Raw genomic sequence first — 14,537 nt, forward strand, 5'->3', positions numbered from 1 at the left:
TAGAGGCTTTAAGAGCACCAAAAAAAGACGTTTGTGTTTGAACTTGTGGCCATGTTCAACGTGGAACAAACGCAAATGCCCTAGTCGCGCTCGTAATTTAGATCTACCGCAGAGCCATCATCACCACCGTCAATGCAAAGAACTTTCGACCTCATAGACACTGCCGCAAGAAGTGATTAAGCAAAGACGCGCAATAATTACAGAGTGCGCGTCCGCAACCACGCCCTACACTTTAACCGCCCCTTAATTCTCGGCTCTTAACTTTTTCCTACCGTCTTTTGTTTCGTCGCACTCTTAACGGATAGATTTTCAAGTGTGCAGTTCAACGAGGCTCCATTAGAAACCAATAAAAGCGCGTACAAGTATACGAAATGGGAGCGCACAAACAGCTCAGAGCACTGCGTTTTGCCTGTGTTTGTTCTCGGCTGTTCCCTTTTCTGCTATGCGCTGTTAATAGTTTCCTATGGATCCATACCAACTTGTCCATGCTTAAACTCCTTTAGTGTGGGTATTCATCTTTGGCAAAAAGCTTCTCTTAGCTACTTTAGTTTTTCCTTTTCAAGGGCACGACATTGTTTTACAATGGCTGCCAGGTCACTGTGGCGTGAGTGGTAACCACCTCGCTGACGACGCTGCCCGATGTGCCCACGATGGAGCGCCCACACTGTTCATACCCGTGTGAAGAGTAAATACAGCTAGAGAACTTCGTCACATCGCGCATAATGCCACGCTTGCGCACTGGAATTCTCCGCTTAACTCCAATCCTCGCCCTGAGAACCGTGAATCATTACTCCAGCTACAACTGCCATCCAAGATTTCTCGACGTGACGCTACAGATGCTGTGCCGGTTGTGGATCGGTGTAGCGTTTACTAACTCATTCAGCCATTGCATTGGCATGGCAGATTCATCCATGTGCGAAAGCTGCAATTGTATAGAGACTATTGAACATCTCTTGTGCCACTGTGCCCAATTTGATGAAGATCGCCGGACTCTCCAGTGTGCCTTGAATAGACTGGATGACCGGCCCTTTAATGAAGCAAAGATCTTAGCAGCCTGGTCGCGCAGCATATCAGCCCAGAAAGCCACACGAGCCCTCCTGCGGTACTTGAAAAGAACCTTATTGAGCGACCGCCTTTGAAACTCGGCACTGTGTGTGTGATGTTACATGTGTCTATCCTTCTCTCTCTTTCTTTTACTCCTCTATTCCCCCTCCCAATGTGTAGGGTAGCAAACTGGACGCATTGTCTAGTTAACCTCCGTGCCTTTCCTACATTCCTTCTCTCTCTCTCTCTCTCTCTTTGATGACCATTCATTGCATGTTTTGTTTTTATAAACATTCAGCGCAGCAACTAATTGAACAAAATTCACACCGTATTGACAGTAAAATATATCCACTCTGTCCCTTATGCATTTGCCGAAGACGGCTCAAAGCGAAAGCCATCTACTCGCTTTTTTTCTCAGTCGATTGTACTGATACGCTCACTTCATAGTGCTAGCTAGTTTGACGCCCTGAGACATTTGTAGCCTACAAGCTCCTTTTTCCTTGGTGTCCTTGTCCTCTCTACACAACTATATTTTACACGTTGACATCGAAAAAACTGAATAATTTTTGGTCCAGGCGATACGACCAAATTGTGCGCACCCGAGGTGCTTACTATTGCAACTGTCCGGCGACGACGCTGTCCCGTCTGACACGCACTGGCAGCTCCGGCGCTTTCGTTTATATCGCCAAGATTTACTGCGTCGTAAAGCGAGTCTATCCGATAGGGAACATTGCTGCTGAAGGTAAGGGCGGTATAGGAATAGACGGGCCGGCCTTGTTTCTGGCTATGGGACACTAGGGACGTGCCAGCCCGTTTCCATTCACCAGCCCTCTCTGCCTTCAACTTCATCTGTCACTGATACTCGTGATTCGGATAGTAACTACGCGTGTGAGTCTTGCGACAACGCGACGGGACTTATTGTGTGAGAGAGGCGTAGCTAGTCAAAGGAAGGTGGGTCCTGCAGCACAGCTACCGGCTGGTTTCTGGAAGGCATCTCATTGCCTGTAGACGCAAACCGACAAGCGTGGGTGTGAACAATGAAGAGCAATGGCTTCATTGGGGGCGAAGTCGATAGTCTTGATAAACTCAGTCCGTCTTGGACTATACTGCGTTTTCTTGCCACTGCGTTAACCGCTGGCTCATTCCTAACAGAAAGGGGGCCTCAGCCATACTTGCGGTAAACTTGGTGGAATCAGCACGTAGGATCACCGGTAAGACAAGACAACGGCTCGCGTGGCCTGTCTTTTGTCCTTTACCGTTTGTATGGTACCTGTATCATCCTATTTCATAACTTGACCATTCATTGTTACAATGAGCCGCTTAATTTTTGATGAACCAGCGTTTCTCGGTTCGCCGTATACGTTTTGGCAGCGCCATCTACTGTTTCAGTGGAGATATTGTAAATAATGCTGTCATGTGACGTGTCTCCGTTCCAATATTCATCTGTCAGAGCACGTTTTCCGAGTCGATGACACTAGTAAAGTACAGATGCCTTCCTTTTTAATATTTTAATACATACCAAGGAAATGTATTAGGAAGAAGCGACAATAACTTACAAGCGGGATACTCTTGCATGTTTTGAATTCAGATAGTGGCACCTCATTGCTTGCATGCTGGTCGGCGTATTTTGTTTATGCCCAACCGAATAGTGCCTAGGTGGGCTCAAGCATTGAATGCTGTTAGTGTACTGAAAAACGATGGTAACAGGCATGTAGAGCAAGCATCGCTGCAACGGAGAAATTCACAATGACTGCAGTGAAAACTCGGAATTTTCCTTCCGTAGCACTTTGCTACCGGCCTGCCTGCGTCGGCGCTGCTTCACAAGCTATGAAGCAGCCGCGTTTAACGCGCAATGCGAATTCTTACTAATACATGTACATAATACGATACGTACTACCTATTTATGTAATTCATTCGCACTTGATAATATTTAAACAAATAGAGGATTTATCTTACTGGCAGCGAGGCACACCAACCCGTACACACTAGTTCTCTGCATTCTCATTCCTGATTTCTGTTTACCTTTAAGATTGGTTATTTGGAGAGCGCTCAGTGGTCAATTGTGGCTACCGTTATACAGCAACGGGCGTCCGACGTTGAAGTGCGTAATTCACCCAGCCTGCAGAGCTTTGTGGTAAGACCGCTCGCTTTTGTTGGACGTCAACCGGTCTGATGAAAATGAGTTGTTTACGGCGATCTCTCCACAGCATAAGCATGCAAATGATACTTTTTCGGTTGTTCGTAATGAACGAATATGACACTGCAATGATTTTTTGTTTGTGTGGTTATTTTCATATCTGTATTTTTCACAGTCTCGTTATTAGTTTCTTTAATTTCTGCCGCCTCTTGCCCTTTCTGCAGTGCAGGGTAAGAGAGTGAATATTTATGTCCCGGTTAACCTGCCCGCCTTCCGCATATTATTTTTCGCTGTCTATATGTCTCCTCCGTGTCTCGCGTGTTATAAAGTGATATCATGGTTCGCAGACAAATCCGTGCTCATCTGAGATGGTAGAGTGATAGTGCTACTGCTCCAGGTGCACACCCAGAAAACACCTGTTTGCGTGAATCTAACCTTCAAGCTCAGCCAAGGTTAAGCTGGCGCCTCTGAATGGGGGTCAGTGCCGTAGAAATTTTTTACACATTTCCCGCGAGACGACGAAAAGTTCTCGCCAATCAGTTCGCGCCGACGTTTCTCCAGCGTATCAGCGCTTTGATCACGCGCTTCGTTACACGGCGTGGCGTTACGTACCAACGCAGCTTCAAGAGCTTCAGCGAAACACTAATCAAGCTGACGAAAAATCGCGTTCGCATGCGCATCCGTAAGCAGGAACAGCGCACAACGGCACGTACGGCATGCTGCAGTTCAACGCCGAAGACCTTTCAACAGGATCCCGCAGTTCGGGAGCATAAATGTTCGTCTTTGCCTAAAAGAAGACATGTCATAAAGTTATATCTCTCCAAGGTAAGGGCCTCGTCAATTCCCAAAGGAAGTAAAACAGGGATGGCGCTCGACAAACTTGGTTTAACCGCGTTCAACCACGTCAGTTCTTGTTCTTATTTTGCAGAGTACATGTGAGATTTCAATATTTATATTCTACAGGAGTGTATTCGAAATAATGAATGCATCGAAATTCATATGCTTCTTCTGTTTGTATTTCTCTTTAATGAGCATGTACCTTTCCTACAGCGAAATTTCGAGAGATCTAAACCATAGTAGAAACGTTTTCATTGTATTTCAATGTTTGGAAAGCTCCAGGGATTTCATATTTGTTTGTATACACCTACCGGTCCGCTGGCACAATTTATCATTTTATTCGCTTGTTACCTTTACATTGCAATGTTTTCATTAGTTGTCTCAGCCCTACGCGGCATAATCATTCGCCCAATTCCACCCGGATGCTTTCTCGGAGAGATATCCTTCCTCGGCCTCCTTCATCCCGCAGCGACGATCTAATTGAACCCACATGTGACACGCACACGTCCTTCTCGTAGAGCGAACGTCTCGCTGCTTTTGGGATACAGAGCACGCCTCGGCCCCGGCTACTGGGATCGCATTACAGGAAGCCCCTGGGTGCCGAAAGAAACGCCTGGGGCCCAAAGCCTGGTGTAATAAGGTTGTTCGATTGAAAAATGGTCGGCGCATACTATTGCCAACCCGCGTGCTCTCTCGACAACCCTTTATTTTTGTGTCGTTCTTTTAGTGCGCACGTAGTAATTTTGCCGCAGGCTGGACGCCGTTTTCATTAACCCGTCAAGGAGCACGCCACAGAAATCCCTCTACGTCGAGCGGAGGTGACAATGGTGGCGCTGGGGAAATTCAAATGGCGAGAATAATTGCAGATCATGTTGCTGCGGTAGTGATCGCAAATTGTTTTTTTTATTTATTGTGAACTTCGTAATTGTCTTCTGTAACTTTCTGTTCTTGAGCTTTCATGTCTTCGCTCGTTGCGCTTCAGGGACGTCGGCAACTTTTCACATAATTGGATACCACTTTGCCAAATTGACAGTCTGACTCCTCTGCATGGCGCAGATGTGAACGTTTAACCCTCCAATGAATATCGAAAGTGGTCATTTGAGGCTGTCTCTTATTGAACAGGTCCCATTTCACATGCGCGTAGCGCATATACGATCAAAGCATGCAGGAGCAGGAGCCTAGGCAGAAAATCTTTTCAGAAGGGGAGGGGGGCACTCTCCGTCGGCTGAAGTGTGGGCGGGCAGGCAGATGTGGTCGAGTGTCAATTTGTGCTCTGTATACCATGGCAAACTTTTTTTTCTGGAGGAAGGGGAGCACAGGCCCGGTGTGGCAACCCCTTACTACGTCAGTGTGCAGGAGTGGTAATCATCCCTGCTCAACGACTTTCTATGCAATGTCTTTTAGGGTGTTCTTTGAACCTCATTTATATATATTTTTTTCAGGAGGGGCCTTCAGGAATACATATACTGTTGGCTTTTCATTTTGTTCTTTAATGAAATTGCGCGTGAAGGAGTGTTTAGCAATTTTAGGAAAGTTAGCGAGTGAAATATCGCTAAAAGGCTATCATTTTTTTGACAGTGCATTTGTCTGCATCACTGCAGTGAAGAAATTTCTGTGCACATTGCGCATCCTTCAGTGGATGACCATTGTCTTTCTGTGGAACAGCACATTTATTACTGTTTCAGATGCACACTCGCCACACAAGAAATGCACTGCATATTGTCATTAGTTCCTGGGAGAGAAAACTGCTTCGTATAAGTCCACCTCTAAGAATTATGGAAAAAAGAGACATGAAACGGGAACCTGCGTGTTTCCTTGAGTAATACTGAAATGCGCGAGTTCACTTTATTGAACTCGTGGTCCACCGTTGGAGTTGCGTTCAACACACTACCGGCGTCATAATCCATGGTCCAAATACAATGCCTTCGGCCCTGCGCTCTAATTACTTGTCATTAGGTGCGCTTCTTTATGTCTGTGCGCCCGTGGTATGTATAAATTTCTCCATTTTCTCAGCATCTACAATGGCTGAGTAGCCGTATGTCACCATAAAAACATCAGCGTCCATTAAGGAGTATTTTTCACCTATCTTTCTCTCGTCGTTATATTTCATAGGTACTCAAATGCTAGGTCTTTATGTTTCTGTATTTTTCAGATATGTTTCTTTTCATCGAATTCCATTGCTATACGCAATTAACAGGGTATATATACCCGTGCGCAGAGAGCTGTGACACAGATCAACACATAAGAGCCTTCGTCTTGATCGCCTGCTGTATGTTCAACCGCTCAAGCAAATTACACAAAATGGATTTTTTTTCTCGCGGTAAAAGCAGCAATATTGTATAAGGGTCACAATGCTGGAGAAAAAGGTCGTGCCTTAACTAACGATAATGTTGTTGTCTTTTGCTTGCTTTTTGCAGTGTTACAGCCGCAAGATGAGATTCGCGTCTACGACGGCTTCGTAAGCCGTATGAACACCGGTGGGCTTCGGTTCCACTTCCCAAACTACATCAGAAAATACGTTGTCGTGACGTCATAGATGCGCAGCAATGGCTTCATTATTTCTGTGCAAGCGATTTCAGATAAGCTCATGCAGCGCTAGTATTGAATTAAAAACGGCAAATTACGTTTTTAGGAGCGCTGTAGAAGCTCACATTAATTACGGAAACATATATTCGGCTGTCTGATCAATTACTTACACTACAAGGTCACTTTATCGTCAGTAATGTCGCGGTGTCTTTTGTTGATGAGTGACTGCGTCACAATACTTCGTACATATACATAGAGGAGGCATTAACAGCGCATAGACGATAAGGAAAAAAGACAGGAATAAGTAGGAGCACGGAGCTCTCTCTGCATCTGCTTATCCTGTTCCTTTTGCTCATCGTCGATGCGTTTTTAATACGTTATTAACAGATTCTTACCAACTCGCCCATGCTTGTTCTTACAAGCCTAATTCGTAAATGGGAGCCCAAACATCATATATTCAGTTTATATTTCACTTTGTCAACTATGACTTTGTACTTTTCAGTGCCAGTAGGAATTTTTTTACATATTTAGTTAATATACCTCAAACAAAGAATAAAAATGGGGGACCCTTAAGCCCTTATGGCTCACTCGGACTCAGACTCACCAAAATTTTCCTCAACCGGACTCACTCGGACTCAGGCTCACCAAACTTTTTCCCAACAGAACTCACTCACACTCATACTCACAAAAAATTACTCACCTGGACTCACTCAGACTCAGACTCACGCCTCGATATGAGTCTGAGTGAGTCGACTCATGAGTCCGTTAGCCTATTATTATTCTATTTCTACCATAATGTCAATGCTATTTAACGCCAATATCTCGCATAATCGATGCGCTACTTAGCACCTTTTGATTTCGTGCCTTCAAATACGAGTTGTCTGAGTTTGCAGTTCAATACGGACCTTTTTATTGAAAGAGATGACTCACACGAGATATTTTTATCAGTAACCTTCCCGTGAAAAAAGTTTACGGGGGGGGGGGGAGGTCAAGGCACCTCCTCCCCCTCCCCTTCTCAACTCACCCCTCTGATCAATAAATATTGAGCCGACGTATGAACGGTAGCGCGTTGAAGTATGTGGGACTATACGTGAGTATAAACGGGAGCCGACATAAGGCCGATTGTAATGCTGAGTTAAGTAGATAGGACCATAGTCGGCAAAAAATATTGGGCTCACTCAGACGACTCAGAAATATATTTTGCCCTTAGGGCTCACTCGGACTCAGACTCAACCAAAATTTTCCTCAACCGGACCAACTCGGGCTCAGGCTCACCAAACTTTTTCCCAACCAGAACTCACTCAGACTCTACTCACAAAAAATTTACTCACCCGTAATCACTCAGACTCAGACTCACGCTCGCCACGGAGCGGAGGGCGGAGCGCGCGCAGTCACGTGGGGCGTGACGTCGCTGCGCCCTTGCTACAGACGCTCCTCTCCGCTCCTCGCGCCGTTGCTATGGGACGGCGGATTCAGGGTCGCTTATAAAGTGCATTCGCACTTAAAAACAAAACATGGTCGATCTCTCCGTCATAGGAATCGGTATAACATGAAAGTGAACCGTGTCTTCACAGGAGTGTAGTTGATTGTTTACTGTACATTGATCTATGAGAGCTTCCACAACGTGTGTTGTTTTTTGGCAGCTATCGCACCGTTTGACGTGCATGAACCCACGTTGACGCCTAGTGGCACATCTCCATCCCGACGACTAACGCCAAAGATAATGATTTAAACGTTGTGGTAGCTGAAGTAGTTAACATACACCTAAACGCAGCATATGCTGACTCCCGGGCAAGGAAGGATCAGCAAGCACATAACATTGGTACTCGATATGCACTCATTTGAAGCGTCGTCCCTTGAGGAGAGAAATACCAAGGTGCGCACTCCCCAGTAATAGGGTAACCCTGTGCTCATGCATATACCATACAGCGCTTCAGGAACAGCGAGCGGCATAGTTCGTAGCTTAAGCCGTGAACGTGGGAAGGCGCTCGGCTCATAGTTACCTATAGATACACTAGAAGGCTGCATCTTACCGGTACTTACCTACGGAGCAGAAACCTGGAGACTTACAAAGAGGGTTCAACTTAAATTGAGGACGACGCAGCGAGCGATGGAAAGGAAAATGATAGGTGTAATCTTAAGATACAGGAAGAGAGCAGAGTGGGTCAGGGAACAAACGGGGGTTAAGGATATCATAGTTGAAATCAAGAAGAAGAAATGGATATGGGCCGGGCACGTAGCACGTCGGCAGGATAACCGGTGGTCATTAAGGGTAACTGACTGGATTCCAAGAGACGGCAAACGCGTGAGGGGGAGACAGAAAATTAGGTGGGTAGATGAGATTAAGAAGTTTGTAGGTATAACGTGGCAGCAGAAAGCACAGGACCGGGTTGATTGGCGGAACATGGGAGAGGCCTTTGCCCTGCAGTGGCCGTAGACAGGCTGCTGCTGCTGCTGCTGCTGCTGCTGCTGCTGCTGATGATGATGATGATGACACTAGAAGGAACTCTGGCGCTAGTGTCTATGGGAGCTGCAACGCATCGCGCTTCAGCCAGCATGACAATGATGGGTAGTACACGGATTTGTCTACGCTTCGTTGTTTCAGCTCGGTTTGGTTCCGCGTCGCCTACATCCGCTCTGTCGCAAGACGAAGTTCAGGAAAAGCCAGCTGTTCCACTTCAATACTTTAACCTTTTTAGGCTCACCAATTCAAATGTGGTCATGAAGCTCACAATGGTCCCTTCTTTTGTCCGAAACGAACGCCAAAACACAGCAATAAACAAACCCACAAGTGCGTTCGAAGCCGTAAGTACGAAGATTAGGCAAATCCGTGCACTACCCATAATTCCCATGGTGGCTGAACGATCGCAGCGCGAGAGTTCCGTCTAGGTAATTGTAGGAAACTCTATGGTTCCGCTTCGCGCTGGCGTTTGTCTGACTGCACCGAAAGCTAAAACTACCGAAGCGCTCACTTCGGTGCTTGTGAGTGTCACGATGCAGTACTTCACGTCAGCGATCCCAGGCGGCGACGCCGCCCCCCAACCAAGGTCCCTGTGAAAGGGAGAAGGTGTGAGATATATAAGGCGCGTTTGTGAAACCTCATGCACGAGCGTCGACAACCAGTAGGTAGAGCGCCCGGCACCTAGTTTTGCGGACCAAGAGGCCGCATCTGCATTTCACTGACGTGCTTCCGTGACGGAAAAACTGCATAAAACACTTTCTTGTTCAACAATATTAATGAGCACTAACAGACAATAATGCCAAGACAATAATGACAAAGAAAACGAGCCCTTAGAAATTAACACTTCTTTCCTTCTTTCTTGTTCAACAGTAATAAGGCGCGAAAAGTTACGACTCTCTTGACATAAGTCTACAGTAAAACGCCCCAAGTCAATGCCACTGCCCAAATTTGGAAGATTGGTCACCTCTTCACCAATACTGTCGCCTTAAAGCATCGCTGTAAGCACAACGAACATTTTAAAACCCGATCTCAGCTTTCACGCTTACCTGTGTGAGAAGCAGGCAGAAATGTTTAAAAGAACAGAAAGTGGAGTTCATATTCAGGTGTAGTTTAGTTTCGGAGGATACTTCCTCAACAATTATACGTTTGTGTAGAATTGTTTCAGTCAGCGGCTGGTCTCGGAGATCAGTAACTGCGGCGATTGATTTAGAACCGAAAAAGAAGGATAAAATAGCACATACAAATAGCTGATTAAGGCATAAGGATGAGGTTTCCGTCTTACTTAAGGCGATATTAGCGCAACATTATTTGGCTTGGCGATGAATGTTGTCCCTATTGTTGAAAACTTGCACAAGGTTGACAAGCTTTTTGCAACGATGCTTATAAAGTAGACTTCATAGTAGCTTTTCTCCGCGTTTGTACATGTTATTGCCCCTGTTATATTATAAACAGAAAATTCATATAATTATTGCTCTAGTAAGCACGGTTCTCATCCTTGGAAAGAAAATAAACTGACCAAATGTTTATCTACACAGCTTACGAATGGATGCAGAAAAAAGTATCTCACAGTTATCTGAGCTGGTAGGAAAGCAGCCATTTGATCTCAGACATCGCCTGCTTTCATGCCCATCGATTTCATTTAGCAGTGAGAACTTTGTTCTCCCTTTGATGAAAGCGCACGATAGACCGTTTCGGTAATTACTTTGGAAGGAAAGAAATAAATAAGCGTAATAGGTTTTTGTTTGTTTGGCCTTGCCGAAAAAAAGAGCGCGAGAAGCTTGGAATCAATTTTTTATTAAGCTAATAGCGTGGGAGAGGCAGCCAACTCCGCTTTGTTTATTGCTGAGGGCAGGTGTGTTCTGGGAACAATAACAGAAATAATTATTTTAACGCAGCGAAAGGTTTATTGTTCGCGAAGGTGCTGCGCGTTGACGGTATGCATGGTGACGTGCGAATGATTTATGTCTTATTGCGGCCCTAACTGGTGACATTAGTCAGCAAGTTTGTTCAAAATACGCCTCTTTTGGCTGTGTGTGTGACGGTGCAGATGAAAATTCCAAGTGCTTGGCCTTCACGATGGTCCAGCGGCACGTTCGCCCTGCAAGACTGAAAGACAGCCACCACTCGTTCAAGTGCCCTGCCCAACCTTGCCTAACACCTTCCCAAGCTGCCATCTCAAGACACGTGAACCTCCCTGACCGCTCTCTTGAAAAACTAAAAGTCACGTTACTCGAAACAAATTTCCGCTCAAATTAAGATAGAAGAGCCCGTGCATCCTTTCTCATCTATGAGTTTGGTACTGGTCGCGTCTGGTCTGAATGAAAACGCAGGAAGACTGAGTTCTTATCTTTGTAACTCTTAACACGTCGTTCAGGATCGCTTCTTTTAATAACTCGCAATCTGTAGTTTATATTTCTTGGTTGCACAGCATCTATTTAACAACCTTTCTTTTGTTGTTGTGGTAACCTCGCGAATATGAGCCGTACTACATTTTAAGTTTATCTATTTATTTATTTTTACATACTGCAGCCCAATTAGGGCTATCACAGGAGTGGGTTTTCTCCCCCACCCTGTCCCCATGTGTAGGGTAGCAAACCGGTTTTCCTATACTGGTTAACCTCCCTGCCTTTCCTTCTGTACTATTTCTTCTCTCTCTCTCTGTACATCAGCACACACAAGAAGACAACTCCTAACAACAAACAAAGAAGAATACAGCTCTTAATAAACAAATCGCAAATAAATACGTTCATGCAAAGACATATACAAATTACAACTCTTAATAAACAAATCGCGAATCAATACATTCATGCAAGAAATCTTCTAAAGGCAATGATCTAGTTGACCCAGCCAATAGATTCCATTTTTCTATAGTGTGCGGAAAGAAGCTGAATTTAAATAGGTTGGTACGTGGATGGAACGGTGTCAGGTTGAGTGTGTGGCTATTCCTTGTGGGTTTCAGTTTACCAGGAGACAGATATTCGTTAGTTAACGTGTAGCGTGGGGTATTAACAAGAATATGCAGCAACTTTAAGCATTCGAGATCGCGTCGCTCGGACAAGGTTTGTAGACCTAGCGTAGCAAGGTGAGAGGAGGGCGAGAAATTCCAGTCGTAACGGCGGAAAATGAAACGGATGGCTTTCTTATGAACGGATTCTAATGTCACATTCTAAAATTCACATTGACGCGCGCGTCGGCAACGATGCGCGTCAATGTGTATTTATCCTCGTCATCATTTTACAATCGACGTATTTGTGATATCACCTCTGCAGATTTCAATATTAAATGGGTAGCCATAGCACGCGCGCGCGTCAGTGTTTATATACCTCTTCTATTGCACATTTGAAGTGCGTGCTTAAGGGACTTTTTTTTCTGGTTCACTCGCAAGGGATACAACGAGAAAGAGCCTTAGGACCCATCGTTTCGTATAACGGAGCCAGTGTCCGCGATACAGGCGTTTATATCCCTGGATGACCTCTCAAACTTTACATCGACGACTCAGCCGTATGTTCGCTCATCACATCCAGCTATCTCGTAACGTCCTGATATCGTCGTAAATTCATGCTCTAGCCTTCGTGGAAGGCAAAGATGTTAAGAAAATAAAAATCCTAAGTTTACAACTTCCAATAAAGTACACATGAGCACATGTTCGCTTAAAGCAAACTTTTCTTGTATTTGTTGCTTTTTAATGTTTCTTTTTCCTATTTATTCATACAAGCGCAGTAGCGGGGAAGAAGTTAATAATGTGTACAGTGTTTATTATCTTATTTTTTGTTCTGCCTTACCGGCCCATAAACATGTAACACCGGCAGCTTCAATATTTCACATCTACGCGGACATTGACAAAAGAAAAAGGACGCTCAGTGTTGTTTTTGTTTAACAGTTTTTCTGGAGTATATTTCTGCCCTTATTTGTCTCCATATAAGTATTTTTTAATGAAACGTGCCAAATATATGGGCGAAAATTGCTGTTAAACAGTGGGAATTCGAATGAGCAGCTTGCACCACAGGCCTGCCAACAGTACTCATAGATATACATGGCGGGTAATCCAAGAAACAAAAGCCTAGGCTCTGCACGTTGTCTCCCTACGCACTTGCACATAACGAACACTTTGTTAAAGGGACTAATGTCTGACGCAGTTTTGCCTTTGCATTTAAATCTATACTTTAAGCAGAATTATGTATATCTGGGATCACGCAAACGGAACGCCGGACTGTACTGCATTTAGACACAAATTAGTTGCCCGCGAAAAATCCGCTGGTGGACTATTTGATACATATATTGACATTACTGAGTATGTGCAGCGCAAAGATACGAAGAAAAACGGCAAGAAGCATAAGCGACAAAGAATGGCACTGTCTTTTAAATGCGAAGCATTTCTTAGCGATCCATCCATCCATCCATCCATCCATCCATCCATCCATCCATCCATCCATCCATCCATCCATCCATCCATCCATCCATCCATCCATCCATCCATCCATCCATCCATCCATCCATCCATCCATCCATCCATCCATCCATCCGTCCGTCCGTCCGTCCGTCCGTCTGTCTGTCTGTCTGTCTGTCTGTCTAGCCGCCTACGCCTGGGTGCTCTCGCGATCGCCTACTAAATGTGGTGTGGACCGAAAGTGATATGCGAGGGTAACAGTGTTTGACAAATATGACTGACTAGTCACGACATGAATAACATGAAAATATTGCTGCGTACGTCGTCAAACCGTTTCCTTCAGAGAAGTGTAGCACATACCCGTATACCGCGGGCCGCGGTATGCGGGTATGTGCCACGTGTGATTAACAATTTATATCTATCCACGAACGACAAGAACAGACATTGGTAATTGAAATGCGCGAGAGTTGAGAAAAAGCGACATCGACAGCGTTGACTCGACGGATGCACAAACAGAATATTCCACAGGTAATCAACAAATGACTCAGAAGGGCAGCCGTCGTCACGCCCCCATCATGACCTTTTTGTTACTTCAAATAATTTATGCTGCGCGATCTGCATGCTTTATACTCAAGCAAAGTCCTGAAGTAGCTCCCAAGCAGTTTCGGAATACCATTACGGTAATTGCGGGCGAGATGAGTACTCATTTGCGTCGGAGTGTAACGTCACTTTTGCTTTTCTATGAAGGTCAGTCGGTATTTATCATATGGCGGAAGCTTAAATTCGTCAGAAGAGCGTCTGTCATCTAAAACTTGGCAATTACCCCAAACTTCTCTAAGCAATCCAAATAAATACCGGCTTTTTATCGATAGAAACTGAATTGAATGAGCGAAGTCTGCTTATAATACCGTCTTAAAATGTGAAGCATGGCGGTGTTCTTCAATATCACATAAAGTTCACTTGCTGTATTAACAACATTACGTAGTTCCTGAGAAGTTGCGTGCTTTGACTTAAACTGTGGAAAGCGACGACCATCACAAAATGCGCGAGCATTGTTGGCTTGGTTCCCTAAAAGAACACCACTTGCGGTCGGCATCATGCCTCAATAGCACCAGGAGCCGTGCACTCTTTTTGAAGTGCCACTG

The sequence above is a fragment of the Rhipicephalus sanguineus genome, chromosome 2 (assembly GCF_013339695.2).
Source record: "Rhipicephalus sanguineus isolate Rsan-2018 chromosome 2, BIME_Rsan_1.4, whole genome shotgun sequence".
Classification (NCBI taxonomy): domain Eukaryota; kingdom Metazoa; phylum Arthropoda; class Arachnida; order Ixodida; family Ixodidae; genus Rhipicephalus; species Rhipicephalus sanguineus.